This window comes from Corvus cornix, chromosome 2 (genome assembly GCF_000738735.6).
Source record: "Corvus cornix cornix isolate S_Up_H32 chromosome 2, ASM73873v5, whole genome shotgun sequence".
Lineage (NCBI taxonomy): Eukaryota > Metazoa > Chordata > Aves > Passeriformes > Corvidae > Corvus > Corvus cornix.
The window spans coordinates 82,325,630-82,336,809 of NC_046333.1; positions in this window are offsets into that span (position 1 = coordinate 82,325,630).

Below are 11,180 nucleotides of genomic sequence, written 5' to 3' on the forward strand. Positions count from 1 at the left end.
TGGGAATCCAGAGAGCCCCATCTGACTGGAAGCTGGTGAACGTTGTCCTGATTTTCAAGAAGGGCAAGAAGGAGAACCTCAGAAACTACAGGCCTGTCAGTCTGACTTCAGTGCCCAGTAAAATCATGAAACATATTATTCTGAGAAGTATCAAAAAGCACCTACAGGACAATGCAGTAACCAGCCACAGCCAGCACAGCTTAAATCCTGCTTGTCAAACCTGATTTCCTTTTACGACAGGGTAGCCCACCTAGTTGATCTAGAAATGCCATTAGATATAATCTTTTTGGACCTCAGCAAAGCTTTTGAAATCTCTTGAAAGAGATGAGCAAATATCCCAGCAAAGCTGTGATATGGACAAAATATCCAGCATACAGCTGGATCACCATGTTATGTGATGGATGGCTCACAGATAGGGCACAAAGAGTTACAGTGCATGGGGTGACGTCAGGTTGGTGTCTAACTCAGCATATTCCATGATTCTATGATTCTATAATTCCACTAAATGTTCCCACTGGACTCTTTTCTTGTCCAGCTGATGGACTCCCCGGCTCTACTTTCCCTCTCCAAACTAGAAACCTGCATCTTCCAACTCATTCTTCAAAGTCCAGCTAGAAACATCCCACACCTTAATGTCTAAAACCCTTATCAATTCTTAGAGCAGATCTCTAGATAGAGGCAGTGGTCCAGTGGAAAAAACCCCACACTGTCATGTAAATAATGACTGCAACATTCTATATATGGACAAGGTAATTGAAACTGTGCTTCAAATCTGTTCAAATCTGTTTAAATCTGAACTTCTAATTTGAATGCTCTACTTTTTATTTAACATATTAACACTTCTTTTTGTCCCCACAGGATGCATTTAATTAAGTGAACATTATTGCAGTTGAATGAAAACTATGTCACTGCCAAAGTTGAAATGCCATATGTTTTTAGAGACCAATTACCCTAGGTAGCTGAAAACAAACACCCTTACTTGGCTCAACCTGAAAGTTTGCTATGCCTCAGGGAAAAGGAAGGTACAGTGAATTCTATAATCTGTGGTTGAAAAGCAAAGGACTTTCAGAAAAAAAAAGCGCTCTTCATGTATTCTACCTTATTTCTCTAAATGGAGAACAAAAGGAAAGCTAACACTTAAGATTGCCAGAAACTATCTCCTGTGTACCCTTGGGACTCCAACAACATCAAAGAATTTGTTCCTTAGCCAGCTGGTGTCTAAGCATCTGTTGTACCCCTCTGGAGAAGCAAAACAACACAGAACAAAAGGTTGAGGTCTACAGCTGCTTGTCAAAGCAACCATGAGCCAGAGGCATTACACATTGCAGTAGCAGATTAACTTAGAGAACTTGGTCCCTTCTAGCCTCAGCTGTTCCGTGATTCTGTGTTATCACAGCTTATTTCCAGTGTCAAGGGATCTGTGATAAGTCCTAGGGAAAGAGATAAATAGGAACAGGACATACAGGAGAACCTCTTGTTCCCTGCATTGCTCTCTTTGCCACTCTGGCTCAATCTCCATCACCTCTTTCCTTCATTTTCTCTTCTCTGTTGTCTTCTGCATGAATGTTCTGGTCAGGGATACAGACTAGCTCTCAGCAGAGAGAGAACAGAGACAGGTCCTTTTATCTCAGCCACTCTATTCAGCTGTAGGATATCCCAAGCCACGGGAAATAAATTGCAGGGAAAGATGCTGAATCCCACAGTCCTGCAAGATAGCAAGCACTCAAAAGAGCCATAGCAACTGGCCTGAGCAAAACACTGGCTCCAAGTCCACTGGTGGTCAGGTTCCCCCCCTCAGCAGCTGGCCACCAAAGCTGCCCACACTGCAGCCTTGACACTGTGCTGCCACAGCCCAGCTCTGCCAGGGCACCTCATGCTTAGCTGAGGCTGCGGGTCGGGTTGCCCTACCAGTACGATTACACATAGCCAGTGCCTCAGTGGCACTTCCAGAGCTTGGATGTGGCAGCATGGCCGAACCCAGGTCAGCCAGCCCTGCTTCGGGTTGCTCTGGGGATACATCAGCCCGTGAGCCATCCCTGCCCTAAGATCAATGTGTTAATACATCTGACATGACCATGGCTGTAGAAGGGTAGTATTAAATGTTTTTCACGGGAGTTCACACTCCCTGTGACCTTAATCAGCTGAGAAACTGTAAATTTCATGGGCAATTACTTAACAACATTATCTTCTCCACCAGGGATGCACTTTTATTATTATTATTATTATTATTATTATTATTATTATTATTATTATTGTTGTTGTTGTTGTTGTTTAAGACTGAAGACTGCTAATTTTTACTGAATTTTTCTGGATTCATTTTACTGAGTTCAGTTAACAGGACTTGCTCTTTCAAATCTTATAACTACAGCTATGTCCTACTGTTGCTCTTCAAAAAATGATGACATGATTTCCTACAGAAATATATTGGATTTCACACACCTGGAACCAGGTGAAATTCACTTTTGTTTTAGGTATAGACTTGCCTGAGGTGTTTAACTTTGTTATTTAAGGTGCTAAATTACAGTCTTACTGTTCTATAACTGCTTGTGTAATTTTTCTGCCTCCCTGTTGTTGAAGACGGTATCTGACTTTGACCTCTCTCAGCCTCCATAAGCTTTTGAGAGTATTTACTAAAAAGTTCTGAGGTTATTGAAGGAACTACTTGAGATTTAGGTGATCTGAAAGTACCTCAGTAACCTCTCTTCTTGCACTATTTCATCACGGATGGTGACTACTTTGGTCATCTAATCATAGATAACCTTTTATTAAAGATTGAAGCAAGATATAGATCAGATTTTAAAGGGTTTGGGCCATCTGTGATTAGCTGAATGGTGGGCCAACTATTTCCAAAGTCTCCTCCTTTCAAAAAGTATGTGACAAACAAAAAATTATCCAGAAGTGCATCAGTTTTCTCTCTGCTTATATCTTGGCCTTTTATTGTGATCATGCTATTCTTTACACTCACTGCTGTAATATGACTTAGTTTCCAAATTCCATATAATATTATACTTTTTCAGTTTCAAGATATTAGCCTTCAATTATACACTTCCTAGTCTTTCATATTGGGACAGTTTGCACTTAGTGGTGTTACTTAGGAAACCATCTACCCTTCCAGATAACCTGCTTTCAGGTAGGAGATCTTGGGAAGGTGGGAGGAAAGCAATAAAACTTTGGAAATTTGGAACTGCTCAGGTGGTTTTATAAAATTGCAAATTAACTGGACAAACTAGAGACAAGTAGCATAGGCAGCTCAGGAAAGACCTGTTCAATGTATAATTACAGTCAGAACACTTTTACAGCTTTCAAATGCATAAAGAATAAGATGAAAAATAATTTAGAACATACAATAATACCTCCATATTGATCAACTATACACCTTCATCTTGAATTGTATTGCCCTCCTTACCCTACCTTATGAAAAACATTGCAGAACTAGAGACAGATTCTTCAGAGAACAATTAATCAAAACCAAGGAAGAGTTTCTTCTATTTAGCAAATATATAGGACTGTTACCCACACAAACAAAACATAGGAGGAACCATACTAATGCACATAACATTACTTTAGAAAAGACTGTTTGGAACTTATGTTTTCTTTATTTGTTTTTTTAAGAAAAAGGATAGACTGAAAATTAAAGGAATGAAATGCAAAATTATTAAGAGGCGTATGCTATTTCACTCTAGTAGTTAATTTGTCAGAACAGAACTCTTGTCACAAGAGGCTTCTAAAACAAGAATTTCAGGGTGACAAAACTGATTTGGTTTTATATGTTTGTCAAAATAAGTTTGATAATTGCCAATAATAACATAAATTACAAGGAATATTGATGCTGCTGTTTCATGAGTAGCTTCAGTGCAAGGCAATAGATGCAGAGATGAAAAAAGTACAAAAGGCAGATTATGTCAAAATGGGTTTCTTGCATCTTCTACTGCATAATGATGTGGCTATTTCTTTTTCCATTCTCAAAGGCTGGTTACTAGCATGGATTATTCTTTGTTGTCATTCAGCTGGGGACAGTGGTGTTCCAATGAATTTCACTGATTAAAAGAAATGCTGATTTCCTGAATAAAGGGCGAGACCATTGATTTCAAAAGCTACCGAATCACACAACACAGTCTACATATTCTTCCTTCAATAAGGAAGGCATATATATAGTAAAATTATTTTGGTTCTAGACATTTTATTATGATCTTTACTCCATCTGCACAACCCACTGAAAGTAAAAAAAAAATGCACCTAAAGCAAAACTCTAACTGTGCAATGCTTCAAAATTACTCCAATGATTAAATCTGATACAAGGCACTTACTGACCTATTCAGGTTAATCAGGTTAACTCATACTACAGACCAGAAACACATAAATCTAAATACAAAACAAGCAGCTGAAATAGAGAAATGCGCGTAGGTAAATTCATATCCAAGAAAACCATATTAATGTGCATCTAAAAACCATTTTTGCAAAATCTCTGTGTTTGTTTCAATTTTTCACTCAGTAAGTCTCATAGTTACGTTAAAGGAAGCTTCCTACCCACAGAAGCTGCAAATGGCAGTGCAAATAAACAGCACAATCCTGCAAAATTCAATGTATGAACCGAGTTCTGAAAATACTTAAAAGCAAACAAAAGTCTATACATGTTAATTCTGGGATTTCTGTGAGAATTTTTGAAAGCTTGGAATCAATTAGTGAAATAGGTTTTTGCAAGATGGAATGACAAGTATTTTCCCTAGATGAAAAATTTCCTGCTTTTAATTTTATAGTCGTCTTGGCTCCATGAAAGTCAATCTGGGCTCATGTTTTTGTAGTTATTGTGGTATTATTTATTTAATGGCCAAAGTTTTGCTTGGACTGAGAAAAGAATACTCTAGGAAATGTTTTCAACAAGTTAATATTTAAATTGGACTTAAGCACAAAACTACAGAAGAGTTGAACATCACAGATTTGGATTGAACAGATTTGGATCACAGGTAAATTTTATCCGTAATTTTTCCACCTGCCAGGGCTATACTCTCACTCCTGCAGAGGTCCATTTCTTCCTCTCCTTCACAGCTTCAGCCTGATCTGATAGATAATTGCCTCATGCTCCCTTTGGAGATGGGGCTGGCACTGCTTGCTTTCAGACCTCTGTTCTGCCACTTAGTGACCTTAGTACAAAACATAACCACAGACGGCTTCCAGAATCGTGTGAAGCTGTGTGAGGTAATGGTTTCAGCTGCATATTTGATAAGAGCACCCAGCAGAAAGTTGTAAGAATTGGAAATGTCCCAGGACCCAAGTCTGCAGAATTCTGCCGAGAGTGATGGATCCCAGGATTTTGGAGAAAGTCTTATTTCTGAAGTGAGGAAGGAGAGTTGAGCTGTTACTGAGGATAAGAGGTTGCTCTCGCCATGAAATCCCCTGGTGCTGAATGAGTGATAGAACAAGGTTGCTGGAGTTTGGGAGGCTGGAGACATTTTCTGAAGGGAGGCTTTGGGTGTGTGGGCTGAGTCAGGTCCTGGCACTGTGTCACACCTTAAACATAGAGATTGTGGGCAGCACAGCCTAACCCTACTTAGCACTAAGGAGTGGGGAGCTGTAGAGTAAATGTCAGTGGTAAACCCAGTCCAGCCCTTTGCCTTGCTGCTGAAGCCTACCTCATGCTGGGAATGTTTTTCTAGAGAACATGGGGATTATCAGGTCTTGTAGCTTTGGAGAAGAGTTACTAATATTAATCAAAAAATTATTCCAGCTTTAGAATTTTTCTTCAAACCAGCCAATGGATACACAACTGCATATCCACAATGAGTATTTGGAAGGGAAGCTTATAAATAGTTGTTAAAGCAATCTTTCAGATATTTGAGCACCATCTTATCACTAAGAGTCTTTGTGTAAATTTTTCCATTCTTGAGATCAAGATTTTAAAAACTAAAGTACCAGAGACCTATCCATTTCACAGGAGCTTTCTCTATCCTTAGGGCCAAAAGAAAATTCACAACTGAGGCAGCAAGGGACCAATGATTGTCTAGTCTGACCCTCCCTGCTCAAAGCGGGGTCAGCTAGAGCAGGTTTCTGAGGAATGTGTCCAGTTGAGTTTTGGGTACTTCCAAGGATGCAGACTCCTCAACACCCTTGAGCAACCTGTTCCAGTGTTTGATCACCCTTAGAGTAAAAAAAGCTTTTTCTAAAGAGTATTTGGGATTTTGCATGTTGTGCCCATTGCTTCTTGTCCTTTCACTGAGCAGCACTAAGAGTCTGTCTCCATCTTTTCTGTTCTCTGCCCCCTGTCAGGTATTTATACACATTTATATCACCCCGAACCTTCTCTTCTCCAAACTAAACAGTCCTGAGCTTTCCTCAGAAGACAAATCCTTCAATTGCTTAATCAACTTTGTGACCTTAGGTTGAACACATGGCTTGAAACATTTGTCCAAAGTCCAGCATCAGTCTCCTGTGGAGCAGGAAAAGGCAAAAGAGGGCAATAAACTGATGAAGAAATACAAGAGGATGCTTAAACAAAGTAGAAAACAATCAAAGGCAACAGTGACAGTGGTGTAGGAGTATTTTGGAAATTTATCAACATATAAAGGAAAGGATATTAATTATAAGGCAATCTAATAATGAAAATAATTAGAATAAAATCATACAGTTACAGAAAATATCCAGTTATAAAATAGGTTTTTCATAGTGAAGCAAGTTTATTAAAAAAAAAAAAACAAAAAACAAAAAACTCCAAAACAAAAGTTGGCTGTTACCTATGCAGCTGGGACATTTAGAAAAGAGTGGAATTTGTAAGTGTAAGTTTAAGTACAAGTAGAAATCTCAAAAGACAATCATAATTCCCAGGAGCAAAGCATGAAATGCCATAATTGCCATGCTGATATACTTAGAGCAAGAAGGAAAAAAATTCATGCAATCTTATCTAATTTATAAACTGATTGCATTGGTCTGAAAATTTAAAAATATCCAAAGGAACAGAGAATGATAATTTGCTCAATTGAAAAAAAAAAAAAAAAAAAGGAAGAAAGAAGAAAAGGAAAAAAAAAGAATAAAAATCTTTTGCTATGATTACTACCTCATAGGCAAATCCTGGGTTTGCTATTAGACTGTAGTTTTATGTTTTAAACTAAAGAGAAATACAGGAGTTTTCTGGATCTATCTGTGAAAAGCTCATCTTTTAAAATAAAATAAGTTCTAGTCCTTGACTGTTTGGGAAAAATCAAAATCTATAGAAGTTGAACAAATATTTTGATTAAGAAAAGCCACAGTAAAACATGATGGGGTTTAGGAAGGTCAGCACTACTTTTGTCTGCTATCAACACCTAATTAAGCTTGGGAGCTGTTTTTCTACCATTCTCCCTGAAGTCTCATGCATGTGTCCCCTTTATTACCAAATTCACAGGTCTGGTAGGAAACAGTGACTTGCACCTGATTTTTTCCAATAATGCTAATGATCTCAGTTATAGAAAAAGACAAGGGATACAGTATAACAGAAATCAGGACCTAAGCATATTATTCTTCCACAGACCCTATTTGATCTTAAACTCAATTTATTAGCCTAATGGGATTTAGGAGGGAGAAGAGGAAGACCATTCAGGCCCATGTGTTTTACCCACATCAGTTTTCATGTCTGAATCAAAAGCTGTAAAATTGATATTAAATATAGATTGGAGAAATTGCCCTGATTTAAATGAGGTACTTTCTTACATTATGCATAAGCAAGGCGTAAAACTCTTTGTTGCAGGATGCTGTGAATGCTAAATATTTGCAAGTGTTCCAAGTAGCAACTTGAGAAAGATGTGTGCTGGTGGAGGAAATCTGGTGCTGGCCATTAGGCTCAGAAACAACTTTTACTTCATAAATATCCTGAAAAATTAGTTTTTCACAGCCACAAGTTACCAAAGTCTGAAAGGGGAGTCAAAGGAGACACTACTACACATTTTGTCCAATTTTTATACACCTTCCTGCTGTAGCCTTATAGTGCAGCTGGTTTGGTGCTGTAAGTTGGTTTCAAGCATAGCTACAAAAAAAATATGCAAAAAGTTTCTTTTGCTCTCTGATCAGACGACTATCATCCAGGTTGTTGTAGCTGTAGCAGCCAAACTACCCAGCTTCCAGGTTTCTGCTGCATGTCCTGTGGTTTTAATTCTGATTTATATATGGTGTTGTCCAGCTTGTTTTAGCTTAATTATTGCATAGCTTTGTTCAGCTATGTAGTTGTTCTGCTTCTAAAGATATCATGACAATAAAATGTACCAAACCTAAGTAACCATGGTTTAACTAACCCTGGTGAAATTGGGAAGCATGAAAAAATAACTCTGAGCAAACCCAAGGAATGAACCTTCAACACTGTTTTCCTCTTAACAAAAACTCAGGTCACTGACAACTTCCTACAACAATCCAGTTGAAGGGTGAGAGCCTAAAGGGCAAATACTTTGTATTACTAATGATCTTTAATAGAATTAAGAAATATGGAATACAAGTGCTTGCAACTTGACTAAGAATTTGCTATATTTGATTAGACTGTTACAGCATTAGACCAGCAGTAAAGTTCAGTCATGGATCTTCACCTAAGTTATGGTCTTTTGTTACTTATCATGAACTTCTGTGCATAATACTAAGCATGTACCACTGGACAATGCTGGAGACATTCCTGGGATCCATGGACCTAGGATCTCACTCAGCAGAACCTTTACTGAGAAGAGGCTTTGCAAAAAATCATCTCGATGAAGTACCCAAACTATTCTCCTAGAACCATTCTGAAGTTTTCTCATCTTGGAGAGCAGCAGTCTGCATGCATTGTAATGCTCCTGCTATTATAATTGGAGTTTCTGGAGTGTTTCAGAAATCTTAGAGGATAGTCATTAAGACTGGTAATAGAAAACAGCTATCTTTTCAACAAACAGATCAAGGGATGCAATTTAAGTTCTCACCCACGTTGTACTCTCATCCAAGGCTCCAGCTGTATGAAAACAAGAGTTGAAGTCAGTACTACATAAACTATCACACAAAGTGAGATGCAAAGTCATATCCTTTCCCTCTTTTACTTTTCCTAGAGAATTACCTGTTAATTTACCGGTGAGCCACAACAACCCAGCCCTCATTTAGGGAAGTGAAATGCATTCAGAAGCTAAAAAATACCTGGCTTTGAAACTCACCAGATGACTTCTGGCCAGTGAAGAAGGGACTATGTTGTCCAAGAAAATTTTGGGTCAGATATTCCTTTTCTCCTTCTCCCCCCCAGATTCCCGTCTAGAAATAGCAGAAGCACAGTTACATCACAACAGGAACAGTCTTTCTTCTCTAAAAAAGACGGACATCCATAACAATGATAAAAAAGCACAAAAAAATATTAGTCTTAGCATTGTGCCAGCAGCTTTTAAATATGAAGAACTAGTTAGAGGTGAAACCATTTAAATTACACAATTACTGCAAGAAATCATAATTTAAAGATAAGTTCATTCTTCTGTTATTGTTGGGCCAATTCCTGAGTCTGTGTAAATACTGATAAATCCCATTGAAATAAGTCTCAGTCCAAGGCACCAAACACCTTAATACAAATAACTTCTGGGATACAAATTCTTTCAGGGATGTTCAGCATTCCTATGAGTGTGATTTATAGAACTCCTCTGATCAAAAGAAAAGTCACATCCCTATGGCTTTATGTTTTCTTTCAGCCATACCAATTTCCAAAAAAAAGTAGAAAGCCTACTGCAGGAACACTACAAATGGACTTATATCGCATCTATATTAAGTAACACTCAATTTATAAACTACTAGAGTGTTCCTTGGCAAACAGCTTTGTTCATTTGAATTACTGCAAAATATTGAATATATGAGAATATGCTCTTGGTGATCACAGCCATTCATTACAGAATGAAAAGCTGAATTTGCAATGTCAAGGACATACATTGAGAATTTTTCCAGGTGGAATAACAGGTAGAAAAAGAATTGCAAAAAAAATACATTTGTGAGATGCAAATGCCATATAAAGTAGAGAATCTCAGAAATTAAAGTGGAAGAGGTAATTAAATATTTTCTTCTGTTTATGTCAAAAGTCATTAAACAGATTAAATTAAAGTGCATGGAATTTCTGGGAGAAAAGACATCGCCATTTTATAAACCAGAAACACAGTGAGTGATATAAACAGTCCTTGATAACACTCTTAACACTCCTCACTCTCCCTCTCTGATAAGGACATATTTTGAGATAAAGACATGTTTTAAAAAAAAGCATCTGTGACTTAAAAAAATTAGCTATGACAGATCATAGAGGATTTTCACCAACTCACCACCACCTCCCGAGAACATACTGTTGATATCAATCACACTTTATCCTTTAGCTATCATTGTAACAGAATATGTGCTAAGTAGCTATTAGCTTAAGGAGCCACTAAGTGAGCCTGGAAACATATTTTCATTAACACTACATGCTTTCTGATGTTGCAAACTAGGGTGAAGCATTGGTAGCAGAGAAGCTGTGAGAAAGACTAAATGAATGATTATCTGATCCAGTGCCAGTGTATAAGGACTAAGTATCTTCCTCTAACACAGTGGGCCTCCTCACTGTCAGGGGAAATCAGACATGGGGAGGAGCCACTTCTTGTATGGTTGAGTCTGAATGTCTTCAGATCCTTTGAATTTTGATGCCAAATCCTGGCGCTGCATGGACACGAATTAAAAATGAAGCATATTAAGTCTTCAACATGAAAATAAAACTTATTTTGATTTTCCAGGAGATATGACAGTTGAAACCAGAAAGTTTAGCTCAGAACAAATACTTATCTGGACTGAAATTCCATTTGGATAAATATATTCTCATGGTAAGACAGGCATTCCTAATATATTATATTCTATGCCATATTTGCCAGAGGTAGCCTTTTCTTCATCCCTCATCTATAAATAACTGCTTCACTTTTTTTATTACTTGAAATATTGTTTCACTTTGCTTAAAGAGAGGGATATGATTATCATAACATTGTTACTGTTATTATAAGCAAGACAATAGCATTAATGTAATCACAAAGATGAAAAATCAAGTGCAGAAAATGCCAGAGCAAAGGCTGAAAGCTTTAACCATCCTCCAGGTATTTATTTGTATCCCCAGGAAACCATAGCATACTATAAAACAATGTGGAATATCTTATCTAGTATAACAAATCTATATATGGAACATATATTCTTCCTTAGTGTGTTTGCTTCATAGA